Source organism: Schistocerca americana, chromosome 1, assembly GCF_021461395.2.
Source record: "Schistocerca americana isolate TAMUIC-IGC-003095 chromosome 1, iqSchAmer2.1, whole genome shotgun sequence".
Lineage (NCBI taxonomy): Eukaryota > Metazoa > Arthropoda > Insecta > Orthoptera > Acrididae > Schistocerca > Schistocerca americana.
Window position 1 is genome coordinate 167,746,752 of NC_060119.1, and position 21,941 is coordinate 167,768,692.

The following is a 21,941-nucleotide window of genomic DNA, read 5'->3' on the forward strand; positions in this document are numbered from 1 at the left end:
GGATACAAATTTATTAAACAGAGTTGTGACCAATGATGAGACCTGGGTTCCTCACGTCACTGTAGAATCAAAATAACAGTCAAAGGAGAGGAGGCACTCACAATCCCTCAAAAAACAAAAATTCAAAACACTGTCAGTACAAAAAATTATGTGCACTGTGTTTTGGGATAGAAAGGGCACTTTGCTTGTTGAGTTCCTTCCCAGAGATTAAACTGTCAATGTGGTATGATGCTGTGTAACACTGAGAAAATTATGGCACGCAATCTAAAATGAAATGTGTGGACTGCTCAGTGACTGAGCAGTCCACACTTCTTGCGCTTTTTGCTCTGTGACAACGTATGTCCCCATTCTGCTGGTGTCACTCAAAACCTGATTTAACAGTTCAGTTGGGACCAGTTCAATCACCCCTTACTACCACTTGTTCATAAACTTGTAGCATAATTTTGATGGAAGGCGCCTTGACAGTGATGAACAAATAAAAAATGGTGTTCAGCAGTGGCTGATTTCACTTGTGGCTTCCTTCTAAGAAGAAGGCATGGAAAAGTTGGTTTCCTGCAAAAACAAATGTCTGAACAGTGGTGGCAACTATGCAGAAAATAGCTTAAGAAGTGCTCTTTCTTACAAAAATAAATTATGGTTTGAAAGAATGTTTTTGTGAGTTTTTTTCCAAAGCAGTACATACTTTCCCGACGCATCTTGTACTCATATTACACTGTTTTAACACAGATGGAACCATTTTATTGTTTCTCAAGTACTATTAGTATAAAACTGGTTGAAACTGAGGTTTCTCATTGGCTATGAAATACAGACAAAGTTTTGGTATGATACCAGCAATGGCATAGACAATGTATTATTAAAATTAGATGAGGGGCAAAAGATATTTATCCTTAACATATTCGTTTTCAAGGTGATAAGTAAATAATGGACTTAGCAGGATTCAAATGACACTCCAATTGAAAGTGAGTAAATATTTTCAAATGATAAAGGAAATTTTACAGGATGTGATAGTCTTAAATGACTTTGGAATTTCTTGTGATCACAGATGAGCAAAAAGCAGAGTAAAAATAGATGCAAAGCTAGAAAAAAACTCACTATGCAGGATTTCAAATGACTGTTGATGTTGTTGTTGATGATGATGATAATGAATTATTCCAAAATTAAATAACAGGCTAAAACTCAGTTGATTCATTGGATTCATTTTCTGTTAGGCTGGTGGTATGTGGTTTTGTTTGGAGATGTTAAAATTGTATAAATGCAAATGACAACATTTCAGATATGATGAACTGATGTTTTTAGGTAAGTATGCAATCTTTATGAACAATGACATGGATTATGCTCAAGAAAATGTCAGCTACTTTGTTCTGATTCAGCATCATATGTAATGGAAAATATTGTACATAGCTGTAACACAAATTCCATTTAAAATGAAATAAAATAAAATTTAAGTGGCAAAATGAATTAATATTATTTCTTTATTTTTGTTATTGCCTAGTTCTGAAGGTGTAACACTGTACTGAATGTTGTTCTGTTTTACAAACTCTAACCACATCTTGAAATTGATCTATGCACATTATAAATTAAAGTCCCCAGATGCATCTTTATTTATATTAGATTAAGTTTTCATTCTACAGACCCAAAAAATGAGATGATTCTCATGTGTATGGAACACATCAGAAAGTATGTGAAGGTTAATCTCAAATACTGCTGAAGGGATACAGATGCGGGTTTCACTAACAGGTAGACTGATTCAGAACGGACGTTTCTGTACATACACCGAGGTCACAAAAGTGATGGGAGACCTCCCAATAAGATGTCAGATCTCCTTTTGCCCAGCACAGTGCAGAAATTCATCGTAGCATCAACTAAACAAGTCGTTGGAAGTCCCCAGCAGAAATATTGAGCCATGCTGCCTCTATATCCATCCAAGATTTCAAAAGAGTTGCCAGTACAGGAATTTCTGCATGAACTGACCTCTTGATTACGTACCATAAATGTCTGATGGGTGGCCAAATTATTTGTTTGGATTATCCAAAATGATTAAAAAACTAATTGCAAACAATTCTGGCCTGGTGACATGGTTTATTTTCATTCATAAAAGCCCATAGTTGTTTGGGAACATGAAGTCCATCAATGGCTGTAAATGGTCTCCAAGTAGCTGAACAAAACCGTTTCCAACCAATGATTGATTCAGCTGGACAAGAGGACACAGTCCATTCCATGTAAACACAGACCACACTGTCATGGAGCCACCATCAGCTTGCACAGTGCTTCTTGACAACTTTGGTCCATGGCTTCATGGGCTCTGCACCACATTTGAACACTACCATCAGCTCTTATGAAATGAAATTGGGATTCACCTGACCAGGTCACAGTTTTCCAGTCATCTAGCATCCAAATGATATGGTAATGAGGTCAAGAGAGGCACAGCAGGTGCTGGTGTGCTCTTAGCAAAGGCAGTCCTACCAAATTTGACTGCACTGTTCAAATGGATACATTCATCATATATCCTACACTGATTTCTGTGGTTCTTTCCCACAGTGTTGTTTAATTGTTAGCATTGACAACTCTGTGGAAACATTGTCACTCTCAGTCATTAAGTGGAGGCCACTACATTGTCCAAGGTGAGAGGTAATGCCTGAAATTTGGTGTTTTCAGCACACTCTTGACACTGTGAATCTCAGAATATTGAATTCCCTTATGATTTCTGAAACTGAATGTCCCACATGTATAGCTCCAACTACCATTCCACGTTTGAAGTCTGTTAATTCTTATCATTCAGCTATAATCTCCTTGGAAACCTTTTCACATGTGTACAGATGGCAACTTCACCAATGTGCTGCCCTTTTATACTTTGAGTATGCAATACTACTGCCATCTCAACATGTGCATGTGGTATCTGATGACTTTTGTCACCTTAGTATATATTTTTACCGCTACCAGTCTACCACATACCATCACATGTTCTAACCAATGTTTTAAATGGGACCTCATCACAATACCTTTCAACTTCTCTGTGTCAGCATCAACAGTCAATAACTCAACTGCTCAACACATCATCAGATTAAGATGAACATTTGCAAATGTTATTTGGTTCTCTCTCTGGTTCATCAATTGAACTGTCTGGGGTCAAGTGTTACATGACCTGGACTGTCCATGGAAAATCCAGGATGGAATGCAACAGTATTATGAAAAGGATAGCTGCTACTCACCATATAGTGGAGATGCTGAGTCGCAGAAATGCACAGCAAAAAGGCTGTCAGAAAGTTAGCTTTCGGCCAACTAGACCTTTGTCATAAACAGACAATATGCACACACACACAAGCACGCGCGCACACACACACGCACGCACACACACGCGCCCACGCACACAAAAACACACACACACACACACACACACACACACACACACACACACACGCAAATGCAACTCACACGCACATGACCACAGTCTCTGACAGTTGGCTCCAACTGCTCACTTTGCAGACTGAACTCGTGCAGCTGTTAACTGAAGAAAGACAGAACTTATCTACCACAGTGGCCCTGCCACCATCTCTTGCTCACACTGTTTACTTGTGAGTTGGAGGACTCGGATGAATATATATACAGGTTACATCAGCACTTCACTGGGTACAGAATCGATGATTAGCAACACCATATCTAATTTTTTGTGTGGGCTGCCCTCTACTTATAAATTAACTGTGAAATTGTGCCCCTTAGGAGCCCACTACAGTTACTTATCATGAATAGCTCTAGAAATTTCGTGACTGCTACGTACATTCATTGCATATCAGCATGGTGCAATTTAGATTTTTCTTAACTGCAAAGACTCCTGAGCAAACATTTAAGCAATGGGTCATGAAACTACAGGGTTTGTTACAAGAGTGTTAATTGAAGCGCATCGAAGCACCTTGTTAGGGTACATATTCAGATGAAATGATTCAGGATTTGGGTTACAGCATCTCCATGAATAGAAGCTACATAATCAGGTACCGAACATCAGTAATTCTCACTGAACAATGTGCCGAAATCATTTATGCTGATGAAGCTTCCTTGTCTGCTGAAGAGCAATTTTAACCAATGGAGGTTCGTAAGATAAGCATAGCTGGCAAACACCATTCTCAGACAGCAGGACCTATCCCATATTGTGCAAATGCACTATATCTACACTGGCTTGTCATAGTTAAAATGTGCCAGTGCATCAGGCTGCACAGTGTGTAACTGTGCTTCCACTTTTCATGGAAATCAGTCCTGACCAGGCTACTTTGTGAAACATCATCATAGAGAATGCAGATTTGAGTGCCGCAGGTGATTACTTCCATAAAATGAGACATAACAAGTCTGTTCATTTGCAAAATCAGAAACATTTGTCATTGTGTGAGGAAATGATGGATATTAATGCTGTGCAGAAGTAAGGGCTAGCAAGTGGTGTCTACAAGCTTGATTCCAAATTGAACCAGGGTGACAATAGCATGATTGGTAAGGGCCTGTGCAAAACTTGAGTTACATTCACATGGCACATAAAGTATGCATTTTCGTCTCTCGGCCATCAAATTATGACACATCACAAGGCTGTCACTCACATTCAGTCCATGTTGCTGAAAGTATTGCTGCAAAACAAACCACAGGAAATGAAAATCAAATCGGAAGAAATTGTTCATCACATTGCCAATTAAAGAGCAGGTCATTGACTTTCAGCTAGAAACAGAAGCTGCAACAACCGTATTAATCTGGAAACGTACCAGCTCATAGGAAAGCTGTTTTTGCAACCTAGACAGGTGGAACTGGTTGAATACAAAAATACAGTCATTCCAAATGAAGGACTCTGCACTATTTCTGGATCTGGAACCAACAGTGGTCAATAAATTTGCCACACAGAGCACCTTTGGGATTGATTTCTTCCACATGTTCTGGCTTACTGTTACAGACAGTGTGCACACTGTGTCAGAGGCCATTCTGACCTAGGTTATTCATTGTTTATTTGCTCAGTTCAAGGGTCTATTTTTGGAGTATTTAAGCCACATCAAGAATTTTCAAGCCCATGCCATGATGAAACCAAATGCTTGGCATAAGTTCTGCAAAGCACACAATGTGCGCTTTGCTCTGCAAGACGCCATCAAAATTGAATTGGATTGATTACAAGCTTTAGGAGTCATCGAACTGGTGACAAAGTGAATGATCCACCTCAATGGTGATTGTTCACAGGAAAAATGATGAAATTGAATTGTGGGAAGACTTCAAATTCACAGTCACCACACAAGCCATTATGGATACCTAGCCGATGCAGAAGTCCAAAGAATTAGCAGCCAGGCTTGGAGGGTAACAATACTTTTCAAAAGTTGACCTCAAAGATACATATTTTCAAATGGAAGTGGACTATGACAAGAAACAGAAACTGGTGATTAACACACCACAAGGGTTATACAGATATAAAAGATTGCCTTCCAGAGTTTCCTCAGCCCTAGCAGTATTTCAGTATCATGAACAGGTCAGCAAGGAGGTTCCTCTGCTACTGCAGCTACTTGGACAACATTGCTGTATTTTGCAAGGCTCAACAGAACGACCCCTCCAACCTTCAGAAACCGTTTCAGGTATTACATAAATTTCAGGCTTTTGGGTAAAATCATCTATTACATGCAGGTTATGCCTAAAGCATCAAAACTTTCATGCCTCTTAACAAACTGGGGGATGCCAGTATGGCATCAGCACTATCTTATCACACAAGGTTGACAGTTGTCACAGGCCAAAAACATTCACCTCACCTCAAAGATGGTGAACCAACATACATCCAATAGAGTCAGGTGGAAAAATAGGTCCTAGCTATTGTGTTTGCAGTTCATCATTTTCATCAATATATTTACAGCTGCAAGTTCACCCTGATTACTTACCATAAGCTGCTTGCTGGATTGTTTTGACCTGACTGAATATCAGAAGGGCAGAATACAGTTTGGAAGCAGGGGCCTTGATTTTAAACAATTTTAACTATGATTTCATGTACTGCCCATTGAAACAGCATGTCAAAGCAGATGCATTATCATGGTTACCAGTTGGACGTGATGAAGAGTCTGACTGAACTGAGCTTCGATGTCTTCAGAGTGAAAACCCTCATTCAGTTGCTGAGTCCTGACAGCACAGCTGTGTCTTGTGCCACTGCTGCTGGTGTCCCTGGACACTTCAGTTTTGCCAGCTTTCTTGGCATACGCAGGCAGATGCCTCCAAGGCACTCAACCTGAGCTGCACGAGGACCATCTTTCCTCCAGGTTGATCTCATCAGTCAAGTGTCACTGGCATGTCAGCAGGCTGTCTACATGGCTGAGTTCTCTTCCCTTTTCAGTCACAGAGAGGAGGGATGTGGTGTCAGCTCCTAACACCTAGTTTGTTGCCTCCAATTCAGTCTGTGCAACAGCACAGCATGCACAGCCATTGCCCATGGATACAGTGTGGGCAAAGGCCTTAATGCAGATGAGCATTCCTCCACAGTACATTCCAGTTGCTGCCAGTAGCAGCATCATGGATGAGCTGTAGCCTGGACACCAGTCAACCACATGCTGTCATGTGTGCAAACAAACATCTGAACCAGGAGTTCATTGCAAAACATTTCAACTTTTCTATGTCCACTTTGAGTGTGAACAGCTCATGTGCTCAATCAATCTTCAGTTTCTAAGATGAACCTTTGAAAACATTTTTTTGGCTCTCTCTCTCTCTGGTTCATTGATTGGATTGTCTGTGCTTAAGTGCAATACAACCTGGACTGTCTACAGAAAATGATAGTTATTTATATTTCCATGTATGGTATCTCTGTATTAAAAATACATCTGTTTCACTGTGGCCTGCTGCCTGATTTCAGATCCTGATTTAACAATTCTTTGTGAAGTCAGTATTGGTGTACAATAAATCTTTAGCTCCCCTTAATTTGATAGCAACCTCCCTTTTTCTACAAAGTGCAACACCCTCACACTTTCCATTATATCTGCCAATGAATGCTGCTCATTCTTGAGATGATTTGCTACAGCTGACAAGCATCTCAAGAATGAGCAGCATTCATTGGTGGATATAATGGAAAGCATTAGGGTGTTGTACTTTGAAGAAAAAGAGTGGTTGCTATCAAATTTAGAGGAGGTAGAGCTTTATTGTGCCTTGAAAGTGGACTGTGTCTGTATTTTAAATGAGAGGACAGAAGTGTCTAAAGGTCATTTTTGGGCACATTTCAGCAATATCTTCCTTCAGAAGCAGCCACCAACACATTTTACCCACTGACACAGTATTCACATATGCTATTTCCGGTCAGACTGCAGCATCTAGGTAGTTTTAAGTTAGGATGGGCTAGGACGAGACAGGCATTTCTCGCAGATTTTATGACACAGAGTAGTATCATTGGTGCTGAGCATTAGCTTTAAGTAAATATCATCATTGGTAGGAGAAGGCTTGGATTTCAATCTGCAACTGTACCTTGGGAATGGTGGACACAGTGGATTGTGATGTTTCAGGTTTTATAGTTTGAGTTGACAGTGCACTTGTACAGCTTGTTGTTAAGTTGTGGTGAGGGTTAATGGCATAAAAATTTTTAAGGTAGGTTACAACTCAGGATATCTGTAACACTTATATGTCTGTTGGTATAAGGTAGATTGTTTTATGTGATTTACTTGTTTTTAGCTCTTGAAAATGCGATAATGTTGTTCCGAAACATGTTACAGCAATAATCACACTATTAAAAACTGGATTGAATATCACCAATGTTGCTGCCACTGTTAATTTATACACTGTGTTATACAATACTGTTGTTGGCACTAAACTAATTATGAGTCTCTTGGAGTATCATTGAGGACCAAGCAAGACATGATCACTGTTTCACTCAATGTACAACTTAGATGCAACTGATTGACATTAATGAAGCTAATATCATCCTTGATACAAAAGACACTTCTTCTTACTTGAGACATTTGCATTTTCTTTCATTATGAAGTAATTCCATGTTTTTCTTGCTAAAAATATTCATATAGAAGCAAATTTCGATAAAATATGTTTTTTTTTCTTTTTTTAAATTAGGAAATCAAAATCACATCAGATTGTGACAAATTTTTGAATGGCCAATAAATTTCAAAATAATTTCCTGGAATTGCCCATTCTCAGTATTCATTTGACACAGAAAAACAATACGCAGAATCAACCTCTCACTTACGGTAAAAGTAAAACTGAATTCTCATTGTATTTTAGTAGTGTATCCACAGTTTTTGTTTATGAACAGGAAAATGTGCCTTGTTTACACTATTTGTTCTGTCTCAAAGTGTCATTTCAAGCTTAGACTGTGCACATTGTTATTCTATGGCAAGAAGGGCTGACTGCATGGGAAACTGCCTGCCAAACTGGCATACACCATAGCCATGTTATTTGAACATTCAACTGATACTGTGAGACACACAACATTGAAAATCTGCCTCTTAGTGGTTGCTTGAGGACAACAAGGCCAGCTGATAACTGCTACCTACAAATTATGGTTGGTAAGTATTCTGAGGAGACTGCAACAGAACTACACACAGTCTGTTTGGAGCCATCTGCAATACCTGTGTCAACTCAGGGAATACATAACTGCTTTCATACAATCAATTTGGGCTCCAACCATCTGTTATGAATGACCTGAGAAAGTCTCCAGAACCACATGTGCAGAGAATATGGCTAAGTGAACTCCTGGAGGTGAATCTGGATTATAGTATGATGTTCTTTTCATTGACAAGTGAATGATTTGTCTGATACCTGACAAACAGTGTACAAGACTGTGGAGTAGACCAGGTGCCAGTCATGCTGCCTCATAGGTTCAACTTGGAGGTGAGTCAATCATGTTTTGAGCTGTTATCATGTATGGATGCTAGATGAATGTCGTCACTATCAAAGGTAATATGAAGGATGTGTTATGTGAAGGCAAGACCCTGCAACCTATTGTCCAGCACAATAATTTGTGTTTTGGCAATGGGTTCATCTTTCAAAACACTCATGCATGAGCTGTTCCATCCACCTCAAGAACATATTTGTCCAGCAGGCTGGAATCAATTAATCAAAATGCCCTGCAATACCTGCTATATAAAACAGATTAATTATGCTTAGAACCGGTTGAAAACTGCGATGGGACACTGCAGGAGCCTGTCTCACATATTGCTGCCAATGTAGAATGGGACAGGATTCAGCAGTATCATGTCTATCACCTAGTGGACAGCATGTAAGGAGGATCCAAGCATGTTACAATGGACAGAGTGGAGTAACACTGTAAATGTTCTCAACATAAGATATTGATTACAGATACGTGCACATTGGGAACAGAGTCTCATTATAGTGGTTAATGTTTTGTTCATATTTCATACGCATGTCCGAATCTCTGCTGTTTTACACCGTACAGCTCCGGAGAGGATGTGAAATTCATTGTGGTATGATCTTTGGTGCCAAAACACACTGACGAAAATATTGCCTCACTGCAGTGTTCATTCTCATGATCTTGTTGACACAATGAGAAGCATTCCACTTTTCATCCCCATCATCTGCTGTTGGGTTGTTTTGTGGGTCTTACGGTCGCAGTAATCTTGTCCACATTGCAAGTCACGTTTGCCAAGTTTGTTAGAAAATGAGGTGGGATAATGGCCCTCCCCTTCTTACACACACACACACACACACACACACACACACACACACACACACACACACACATACACAAACACAAACACACAAACACACGTCATCATGACTGTCTTCAAAGAGCCTAGCAACCTCAAAAACTGTGGCTTCATTACTAGTATCAGTTGTTATCAAACACATGGAAAAATGTAATTTCTCACTAACCCACCTTCCCCCTTGCTTTTCTCTTCCCTCTTCTACCTAATTCATCACAACCTGTCGATCTTCCACCTGGTTTCTCACACCCTGTACCTCTCCCACCTGCCTCCTCACACCTTCTCCATCTTCCACCTGCCTTCTCTGCCCCTCTTCCTTTCCCATCTGCCCGATACCCCCCCCCCCCCCCTCCTCCATCTTCCACCTGGCTGTTATACCCTCCTCTCCCTTCCTTCCATCTGCCACCTCTCTCTGTACATTTCTCCCTCCCCTCTCTCTCCATCCATCTCCTCTTCCTCCATCTGTCAACTGTCCATTAAGTTCTCCCCGTCTCTCTGTCTATCTCCCCTACTGCATTCTGCATCCCTCCTACAAGACAGCAACATGTAAACCTGCACCACACTTACGTCCCATGGGTGGCCATGCTTCAGGCATCCTTTGCAGCAACAGACACAAGTGCCTGAAAGCGAAACACTGATCCACATTTGTTCTGCACTTTGGTAAAGGTTCCATAGAAAAACATCAATAACAACAGTAATGCACTGATTTTTTGTCAAAAGATTATCTGGCATCAGCCAAGATAAACACCAATTATATTGCCAGCAGAATGCACTTCCATGACCACAGCGTTGTGATCATGCGCACATTTTCTTACGACGTGCCACATGCTTGCCAGCAGCTCACTCTGTGATGTTATTTAGGCTGGCACTCAACCGTGGACTGGCAGTTTTGTCTCAGCTATCAAAACAATCGTGCCTCTGAGTTCCCTGGGCCAGGCATCAGCTGCATCCAAAGTCCATCAATCAGGGCTCTCTTTGTTGGACAGTTACCATACAGAGTTTATCTTCCAACCCCTGCTGAGCTTAGGACTGTGAACTGTAACTTCTCTCTCTTCAGATTTTGCCCTTATGCAAACTACATGCATATAGTCTCCCTTCACCAAGATCATGACTGACTGTGTCATTAACTTCTGAATGTTCAAAGTGATTCTGGACTCAAATCTTACTGTTACTCACTTTGGCCTTTGTCCACTTAATCATTATTTGTCTTCCTTGTTTTGGGACTCAAAGTACCAAACAAGCTTTCATTTGTATATAACTTAACACTCCATGAAGGAGAGTCATTTTATTTAATGTTCATATAAAACTATTCTACATTGTTTTCCTGGGCACTGTTCTCATTGTGCCTCCATCAGCACAAGACAATATCATCCTCCTCCCCCCCTCTCTCTGCCTATTGCCTCCCCCCCCCCCCTCTCTCGGTCCACTGCCTTGTCTCCCACTCTCTGTCCATCACCTCCTTCCCTCTTTCTGTCCATTGCTCCCTCTCTTTGTCTATCTCTTCCTCCCTTCCTCTCATTATCCACCTCCTTCATCCCTGTCACCTATCTCTCTACTCAGCCATGCCTTTCCGTTTGCATCCTGCCTGGAACGAACTCAATCTCATCCACACAACATATCAATCATGCAGATCAGCTGAGAAGTCGGGTCTTACCAACTCTAAACAACCCCCCCCCTCCCCCCCTTCCTTCAATGCGGGCTACACTATGTGAGCAAATTTATCCGGACATCCCCAAAAGCATACGTTTTTCATATTACATGCACTGTGCTGCCATCTACTGCCAAGTGCAGCGACCTCAGTGGTCATCAGACATCGTGAGAGAGCAGAATGGGGTGCTCTGAGGAACTCCCGGACTTCGAACATGGTCAGGTCATTGGGTGTCACTTGTGTCATACGTCTGTATGCGAGATTTACACACTTCTAAACATCCCTAGATCCACTCTTTCCAATGTGATGGTGAAGTGGAAACGTGAAGGGACACATACAACACAAAAGCATACTGGCCAACCTTGTCTGTTGACTGACAGAGACTGCCGACAGTTGAAGAGGATCATAATGTGTAATAGCCAGACATCTATCCAGACCATCAGACAGGAATTCCAAACTGCATCTGGATCCACTGCAAGTACTATGACAGTTAGATGGGAGGTGAGAAAACTTGGATTTCATGGTCGAGCGGCAGCTCATAAGCTGGTAAATGCCAAACGACACCTTTATACACTGAACGATTGAACAGTGGAAAAACATTGTGTGGAGTGATGAATCACAGTACACAATGTAGCCATCTAATGGCGGGGTGTGGGTATGGCGAATGCACGGTGAACGTCATCTGCCAGTGTGTTTAGTGTCAACAGTAAAATTCGGAGGTAATGGTGTTATGGTGGGGTCATATTTTTCATGGAGGGATCTTGCACCCCTTGTTGTTTTGAATGGCACTATCACAGCACAGGCCTACATTGATATTTTAAGCACCTTCTTGCTTCCCATTGTTTAAGAGCAGTTTGGGGATAGCAATTGCATCTTTCAACATGATTGAGCACCTGTTCATAAGGCACAGCCTGTGGTGGAGTGGTTACGTAACAATGACATCCCTGTAATGGACTGTCCAGCACAGAGTCCTGACATGAATCCTAGGGAACACCTTTCGGATGTTTTGGAATGTCGACTTCATGCCAGGCCTCACCAACTGTCATTGGTACCTCTCCTCAGTGCAGCACTCCATGAAGAATGGGCTGCCATTCCCCAAGAAACCTTCTAGCACCTGATTGAACATATGCCTGTGAGAGTGGAAGCTAACATCAAGGCTAAGGGTGGGCCAACACCATACTGAATTCCAGCAATACCAATGGAGGGCACCATGAAGATGTAAGTCGTTTTCAGCCAGGTGTGCGGATACTTTTGATCACATAGTGTAGATACAGTAGTTCTTACCCACACAGTGCTTGTTTTTCAGACAATAGGTGTTATGTTCAAATAACTTATGGGGATGCAGCCAGGTGACATCAACAACAACTGACAATATTTCGACAGGTGCACACCTTGTCATTTTGAAGACAAAATTGCAGCAACTAAGCACTTAGCAAGGGATTTTAAAACCTTCATTTGCAGAGCAACTGCGGAAAGATAACGCAAACACACACATACATATACCAACACACATCCATGTGTGTGCATGCCCATGCACACTGTAAACAGTAGCACCACCATACAATTGGAGATGACTAACATCAGACATTAGCTATAGTGAAAGTTAATAACCAGTAGATGTGATAGCATTAATTCTGTTTTTTGCAAGGGAGAGAGGAGGCTTCCATGCAAAATTTAAGTAAAACCCTCCATCTCTATTTAATTTCAACTACTTCCTTAATAATGCCATCTCAATGGCTGAAAGTGCATATCAGAATCTTGTTACATTCCTTAGGATGACCAGTGCCAAGACAATATTCTGTAACAGCAGATTTGCTCAGCTGTTGAAGGTGAGTGTTACACTCATGCTCAGTAAACCAGTCTTCCATAGTCCTGGTAGTCTGAACATGTATGACATGCCACAACTGCAAGGAATACAACAGACACCAAGATCTTTCTTTATGGTATCTAAATGCACCTTAATCTTAGATGCTCGTCAAAAAACTATTTCACATCATATTCCTGCAAAGTATGACCACTCCTGTTGAAAATGCTATCTGCATAAGACAAAAAGGTTGTATACTTTGGTGCCTCACGGTATTACCGCCACTCACCCAGTGCACAGTTCATCGATAGTGCAACAGACTTTTGATCTGCCTTTCTCTGTTACCATTGTGACGAAATGTGACCTCAAGAAGAGCTAACCCTGCTGATGAACTTTCTGAGTCTGAGAAGACATGAGCCCTGTGAGCCTAGGTACGAAGTGCCATTTGACGCTGAGTCAGATGGTGACAACTACCAGCCTATAGATACAAGTTAGAGGGAAATGGCTACCTACAAATAGCATGTCCCAATGTACAGTCAACCTTCTTCCCCACCAACAAACCAAGGAAAGGAAGGCAACCTCTTTTTCCACATCCATATTGAAACAAATATTCAGGTGGATTGAATTCAGATGTAGTTCAAATTCTCACTGGCATGAGGTGAAACAACAGAAGTATGATACACATATCTGAAAAAAGAAAAAGAACCACATATGTTTCAAAGCTGCCGATTTCAAGGCACATTTCTTGAAGACTTACATAAAAAGATTGGCAATAATGGGTGACAATAGACTTCCCATCATGCTTCCATCTGTCTGCTCATAGTACTGGTCATTGAACAAAATGTAATTGGAATTCAACACATGTCAAAATACGTTTGTTAATTCAATACAAAACCTAACCTCAATTAACCATAATTAATCAGACAGAGGAATGTGAATGAAGACAGAGACCACATCAAAAATTAGTATTAGAATATCAGAGTCATTCAAATATATTCCCTTTAGTGTATGTAATTAATGGAGCAAGTTCTTATTGTGATGCTCACACTGACCTACTAGGGGGCTCAACAGCAAGGTGTTTTTGCTACACAATATGTCAGAGCACAATGTTACTCACAATTGGCCTAAGTGAAACCCCTTCCCTGTGGCTCTTCAGGAGACCATATAACCTAAGGGAAACAGTACTGTAAGAATTAAAGACTGTCAATAGTCTTCTAGAGCAAGAAACTTTTCTTCAGAAGGCTGTTACACCTTTTGTGGTGTCAGTATGGGCTCACGATACACTAAATCAGATGGTAAACACTGCATCTTTCGAATGCAATCCTTCTTGACCAAAACACTGTAGTATTGCCCATGTCCATGGGTAAGAAACGTTATATGTATAAAGTTCGGTTAAAATCGATCCAGGTTTTCATATTTGTAATTAGCCTTTTTTTCTTCATCTCCTTGTCTCTCTATGTTTCCTCCCTCTTCCTCTTCCCTCCCTCTTCCCCCCCCCCCCCCCCAAAAAAAAAATCTCCTCCTCACTCTCCCTTATTTTAGGAGGAAATGGGGAAAACAAACAAACAAACACACACACACACATTTTTCTGAAATTTTCCACCCTGTCTGTAATAATTATGCTTCAGTAAAATAATTTAAGTTTAGAAGATAATCATCTACAGAATACATTTTACTTATTTATTTCATACTGTCTCATTGAATTTAGTAGTGATTTTTCCTTGCATAAGAGGAAAAGAAAGCCAATAGAACTCTATTACACAGATTCATGATCTCTTTCTTGGCTTACTCTTTACTTGGCTGCAGAGTAAAGAATATACTGTATTTCTTTAGATCAGACACGTTGAAAAGTGGGTTAACTAAACATTCCACTGCAGTACAGCTTCCAAATTTATCAATCAGTGTCCTCAAGAGTAAAGTGATCCAAGCTGAGAGTAGCCTGTAATGCTCTTTCTTTTCTGCTGAAAGAACTGTATGAAAATAGGCAAGGAATTGTGAGATTACAAGCTCTTTAGCTGAATGACCCAACTTATTTTATCTTCTCTATTTTTTTATTTGTTGTTGACCATGAACAAATTTTAAATTCAAGAACAAATAGGGAATAGATGAGATGAGCAGGAGTGACTACAGAGCAGGTATGTCTATACCAGTGCAGGGCAGTTGAGAGTTCAGTGTGAGTCACCTTATCATAGACAAACACAGAGCTTAGATGGATGAAATAAGTCAAGTACTCTCTGTACATCCATCTTCTGGTCAAGCTTGGGACAATAGCTGTAACTATATTTCTATGTAATAGGGATGACACCTTCAAAGTGGATGTATGGAGATTTAGCATGCCATACTGGGCAAAAGGAGACATCCATAAATTCACACTAAATAAGACCATGCTCATGAAGTTTACAATGGTAACCAACTTCAACAATCAATGTGCCCCGGATTGGGCATCAAGATAGTGTATTTTAATACCAAAATCAATTGAAAAAAAGATCAATAAGCACAGCTGAAGGTGTATTAACTGACACGTAAAGATATGTCAAGTAATCCTGTGTGCTATAGACAACTAAGAGTTATGCCATACATAGAGACATAAATTACTAGTGATCATGGCTAATAGATACTTCTCCACATATTTAAGATGAAAAGTCAATGCTGATGCAGGTGTTGGAGTTGAAAATGTAAAGAAAAACCACATGTGAAAGTTGATGAAGGCTCACATAATTTGAACACTGGTTCAGGTTTTAGGCCTTCTGCACAGGATAGATTTACATTTAATACACAATTAAAAATATAAGGCAAATTCTTTGTTTTACTTCAGAACATGAATTCCACAGTGTCACTGATTTCATTACAATCACATTCCCAATCTATTCTTTGTGTGAATGAGAAAGATGTGATTACTGAAAATATTTCTTTTGTACTCAGCCACACATTAACTCTTTAATTGGCAACACCAGTTGCTACAAGAATATCAGCAATACAGGACATTCCATAACTCAGATGTTACTAGCATTTTGCCTAGAGTAATGGTAGTCAGTTGTGAAACCAAATTCACTATGATGTACTACCCAGAGTTAACTGACACTAGCAGTTTGAGGTTATGTTGCTTGTTGTAATCTGAGAAACAATGAATAGAAAGAGAATTACAGAACAGTGTGAATTAGTTTTCCAAACATGGTGGAAACATGACCATAATTAGTGTTCTGTATGTGATTTGTTTGTGGCACATTTTTCCAAACATCCAGCCTCCATCTCAACAGGGTATTCTCCAACTAAATTTAAGATTTAAAGAGATTGGTAATGGAGCTTCCTTGTTCAGGTGCACTAATGTCTGTTATATAGAAGTGAATCTTAATGTTGTCATGGAATGTTTTGCATAGTTACCAACTAAATCTCAAAGAAAAGCATCAAAGGAGTTTGGAATAGCAAGAACAAGCCTATGAAAGATTCTGGTAAATCTAAAATTGAAACAATATAGGCCTCCTATACTTCAAGGCCTAAATGAAACTATGGACAGGCATAGGGAATTCTCTGACAAGAAGTCAATGCCAAATTTTGCAAAGGCATTCTTTGGATAGACAAAATGACTTTTTAGGTGAATGGCATGAGTGACTGGACAGGGGTTTTCAGCATCAGGCTAATTGTGCCTTATTCTTTTAATGGTACTGTTAGTTCTGTAAATTATCTAAGTATGCTTCAAGAATCAATGTTAGCACTGGCAAATAGTCCCCTTTTGGCACATCTGCTGTTGATTAAGGAAAAGCTGATATGGCAACATAGTCCCCTTTTGGAACATCTGCTGTTGATTAAGGAAAAGCTGATATGGCAACATACTTCAAGAATTAATGTTAGCACTGGCAAATAGTCCCCTTTTGGCACATCTGCTGTTGATTAAGGAAAAGCTGATATGGCAACAAGAGGAACTACCTCCACATTATGGAGTTGTTATGTGAGACTTTCTGAATGAAAACTTTGATGAACAGACTGGCAGATATGGTACTAGTCAATGGCCTCCACAATCCCTAGATATCACACCCATGTATTTTTCATTCCATGGTATACTAAAAAATGGTGTCTATTCTGTCAAAATTAGTGAAGGAACAAATCGAATCACAATTTGAAAACCTACAGTCCTGGAAGATATGTGACAAAATTTGTAAATCAGTGTTGAAAAATGTAAAGTTTGCTTAGAAGAGCATGGAAACTGCTTTGACCATATTTGTAGGATCAGTGAATTGTACATGTATTCCTGTATTGATAATAAATTTCTATTTTCATTTGTTTAGTATTGTTGCACCGAACACGTTTGACAGATTCATAAAACGTAAAAACTACAAAAGAGTATCTTAAAAACTCAGACTTAAGAAACAAACATAATTAAACCTGCTAATATTGAATTAGTACTAGCAAATCTGACTGGCAGTTTTTGAAGTCCCATCAATGAGTGTATTTAAACACAAAGTTTCTGATCAGTGAGACTCATTTCTCATAAGATGATCTTAATTTCCCACTTCACATGAACACAATCAGCAATGGATGAGTTAGCTTCTCATGAATAGAGCAACATGAGCAAAATTATCCAAACTACTTTAATCAACTTATGGGCATGCAGAGAAATTGGTGAGAAAATGATACATATTAGGGAATTAAGTCTCATGGAGTTGTTCTTGTTTTTGTTATTGTTCTTGTAGTCTTCAGTCTGAAGACTGGTTTGATGCAGTTCTTCATGCTACTACATACATACATACATACATTAATCCTTGTTCCATTGATCATGAATACGACATTTCGTAATGATGTGGAATGTGTCACTTTAACATAAGTTTTCTTTAGCGAAAATAATTATTTATTAATTTATTTATTTAGTTACTACTTCATATCTAAGAATTAATCTATTGAGTAGAAGGAGTTGTCATTAAGAAATTCTTTTAATTTGCTTTTAAATGTTGGTTGGATATCTGTCAGACACTTAATACTATTTGGCAAATGACCAAAGATTTTTGTGGCAGCATAATTCACCCCTTTCTGTGCCAAAGTGAGATTTAATCCAGACTAGTGAATATCATCCTTTCTTCTAGTGTTGTAGCTATGCATCTTGCTGTTATTTTTGAATTGGGCTGAGTTATTAACGATAAATTTCATAAGTGAATATATGTATTGCGAAGGTACTGTGAATATCCTGAGTTCCTTAAATAAATGTCTATCTTGTGTGAGCCCCTTTATCACTGAGTAGCTACTACCACCTCCATCTTTCTAAATCTGCTTACTGTATTCATATCTTGGTCTCCCTCTACAATTTTTACCACCTAACCTTCCCACTGATACTGAACTGGTGATCCCTCAGTGTCTCAGAATGTGTGCTATCAACCGATCCCTTCTTTTGGTCAAGTTATGCCACAAATTCCTTGTCTCCTCAATTATATTAAGTATCTCCTCATTAGTTACATGATTGGCTGATTTAATCTTCAGCATTCTTCTGTAGCACCACATTTTGAAAGTTTCTTTTCTCTTTTTATCTAAATTACTCATCATCTATATTACACTTCCATACAAATACCTTCACAAGATACCGGGTGATCAAAAAGTCAGTATAAATTTGGAAAATTAATAAACCACGGAATAATACAGATAGAGAGGTAAAAATTGACACACATGCTATTCTACAGCTTGCTCCTGATAAAGAAGTTCAGCAACGTGCCTTACAACTGCCAAACCAGTCATTGTCGGAAGTTCTAAGTATCGCTCAATCTTTTGAAGTGTCTCACGCTGCTGGTGAGCAAATAGACGCATGGTGTGATGTAGGCGCTATACAGACCACTTTTGATATGGACAATTTGCCTGTTTCCCAGGGGACCGACGATGTGGCGGCGGTTCACTCGTGTCAACAACGTCGCGTTGGGCCGCCAGCGAAAACAGCAGCCACAGAAGCAGGTTCGTTCCGCACTTCCTTCTTGTCCACGTTGTTTCGTACAGCATGACAGGGCCGCGTATCCAAAACGTTGGGCCACGTGTAATTCATGTAGGAAAGAAGGCCACATTGCTTCTGTGTGTCAGTCCCCTAAAGTTCCTGTCGACGAGGACGAGGCATCGGACATGGATGTTAACTGTGTGCTTTCTCAAACAAATAAGTTGTTTGTTACTGTTCGTGTTCTGGATAAAGACATTTGCATGCAAGTGGACACTGGCTCTGCTGTAACTCTCGTTAATTCTTGCACGTATTTGGAGTTGGGTTCCCCTCCCTTGTCTCCAGTTACGCGAAACCTGAGAACTTATAATAAACAGAAAATTCCTATTGTTGGCCAGCCTCTCTTTGCAAAGATGTTCTCAAACTGTTGCATGAAGGCCATTGGGGGATTTCTCGGACTAAGTCCCTGGCCCGCAGGCACGTTTATTGGCCCGGTATTGATTCTGACATCACCCACATGGTCGCTGCGTGTGGTCAGTGTGCTCAACAACTGGCTGCACCCCGTACAATGCCCTCCCCGTGGCCTGATCCGGCGCAGCCATGGGAACGGGTGCACGCTGACTTTGCCGGCCCCTTCCTCAGCACTTATTGGCTGCTGTTGATTGACGCCTTCTCGAAGTTTCCGTTTGTTGTTCGATGTCCATCGCCAACCACTGTGGCGATGACGCTGGCTTTGTCCAAAATCTTTGCGCTAGAAGGTCTTCCATCCACGATCGTCACGGACAATTGCCCTCAGTTCTTTTTGCAGGACCTCCGTGATTTTTGTACTGGACACGGGATTCTTCATGTTACAGCACCGCTCTTCCATCCACAATCGAATGGGGAGGTCGAGTGCCTTGTCCGCACTTTCAAAAGCCAGATGAAAAAATTCCTTAGTGATTTTTCCACAGATGACGCTCTGTTGCATTTTATGAGTTCTTATCGCTTCACGCCTCTGGGTAATAGCAGCCCTGCTGAACTCTTGCATGGCCGCCAACCGCGCACTCTACTGCACCTGCTTCACCCTGTCAGGCCTTGTACTGTGTCCCCTCGTGTGAGAAAATACTCGGTGGGCGCCGACGTGTGGGCACGAGGGTATGGATCTCGCCCTAAATGGATTTCAGGGGTGGTCAAGGCTCTTCGCAGCCGCCGGCTTTGTGAAATACGTACGGACGACGGCATGGTTGTTCGCCATTACGACCAGATGCGCACACGAGTGGTGGCCACGCCAGTGCCACCGCCCCTTCCTTCACCTCCACCAGCCCGAGAAGCCAGTCCTGTCGCTGCTGCCGATCTCCCGTGCGTGTTGCTGCAGCCAACGTCGCTACCGCTTCCGAGTGCGCCGGAACCGGCCCCAGTCACGACGCCGCCTTCTCCGGGACCCATCTTGCTGGAGCACATCCCCAGGTCCACGACACCTATGGATGCTGCTCCGGAGTTTTCACCCATCATCTCATCCAGGAGGCATGTTCCACGCATGGGCTTCCATCCTGGACATTTTCGACCGTACTCTCGTGTTTCACCGCGGGATCTTCTCGGGGCCTCCCAAGAGGCCATGGATGTCTCCGCGCTGTTCGTGTCTCCCAGGAAGTGAGTGTTTTTTTTTTTTTTCAAGGGGGGAAAAGTGTTGTGACAGTGCCACAACATTTAAGAGTGCCGCCACGTCAGTACGCGCAAACGGCGATAGAGGCGCTCCCCAACTCGGCTGAGCGCGGGAGCGCCACCTAGCTGCGAACGGCGCCGGCCGCATGTCACGGCACGGCAGTCGAATGACTGATACGGAATTGGTAGCATGTAACCAGCTATTGTTTCTACGTTTGTATATCCACGCAATTTACTAGTGATTAAAGGTTATAACAATTTTACTTTCAAAATATTTTACCCAAGAGGATGCCATCATCATTTAACCGTGCAGTAGAGCTGAGCTGCATGTCCTGGGGAGAAATTATGGCTTGAGCTTCCCCTTGCTTTCAGCTGTTTGCAGTCTCATGGAGATTATATGTAAAAGTCTCATGGAGATTATGTGTCAGGTCCCATGGAGAATGTATGTCAATACTTCAGTTTCAAAAACTAGTTTGCCTATACCATTAGAATACCAAGACAAATCGTGCCACTACCTCCATCAATCTACATATTAAGTGAGTTACTGAATCTTTTAACCCAAGTATTTCATAATCTGTTGATGCTGATATCCCATTTTTATCTAGAAACATTGTGAAACAAGTGAATAAGGCAATTAATGAAAGACATCTTCAAACAAGAAGTTAATAAAACAACAAATAACATTCTTTGAATGCAGTCACATATTGCAGTTAATCTTTTCTTGATATGATTCAAGGATTCAGCCGTTATATTCAAGTGCATAACAGATGTTTCTTTAAATTGTTTCACATTGATTGACTGTTCCATCAGTTTTTGGTAGTATATTTTATACGTTATGAATGAAAAATGCACAACACTGGTGTAATATTCTACAATACTTGTCTTTGTACCTGATGATGAGTGGTCCATGTAACAAATAATAAATATTGCAGAATATTACACCAGTGTTATGTGTGTTTCATTAATAATGTAATTTAAATTGCTTCTTGAGATTTTAATGCTAGGTATGATAGGTGATCTGTTTTGGGTATCCAGCCAGGTGGAAAGTTCTGATGTAGTTGTTGTGCTTGGTGATCTTGTCTTTGCAGACTCAAATCAGACAATACATACAGCATAATGTTGGCAAATAAAAAAGTTCCTGTTGTGACAGTAAGTTAAGTTATGAATGTCATTCCATTTGTCATTATTTACAGACTCGAACCAGCTTTATGAAGTGAGAACAAAATAACATTCTCTTCAATAGGGTAAAAAATGTTTGAAACCAATGCTGTCTGTATCTGCTTTATGGCCATA

General features: G+C 40.7%; 1 protein-coding gene across 1 annotated transcript in view; it reads right to left on the minus strand.

Annotated features, from left to right (window-relative positions):
• Window positions 1-21,941, minus strand: part of LOC124552186 (calcium-activated potassium channel slowpoke) — an 881,186-nt gene that overhangs the window by 249,047 nt on the left and 610,198 nt on the right. The gene's annotated exons all lie outside the window — the stretch shown is intronic.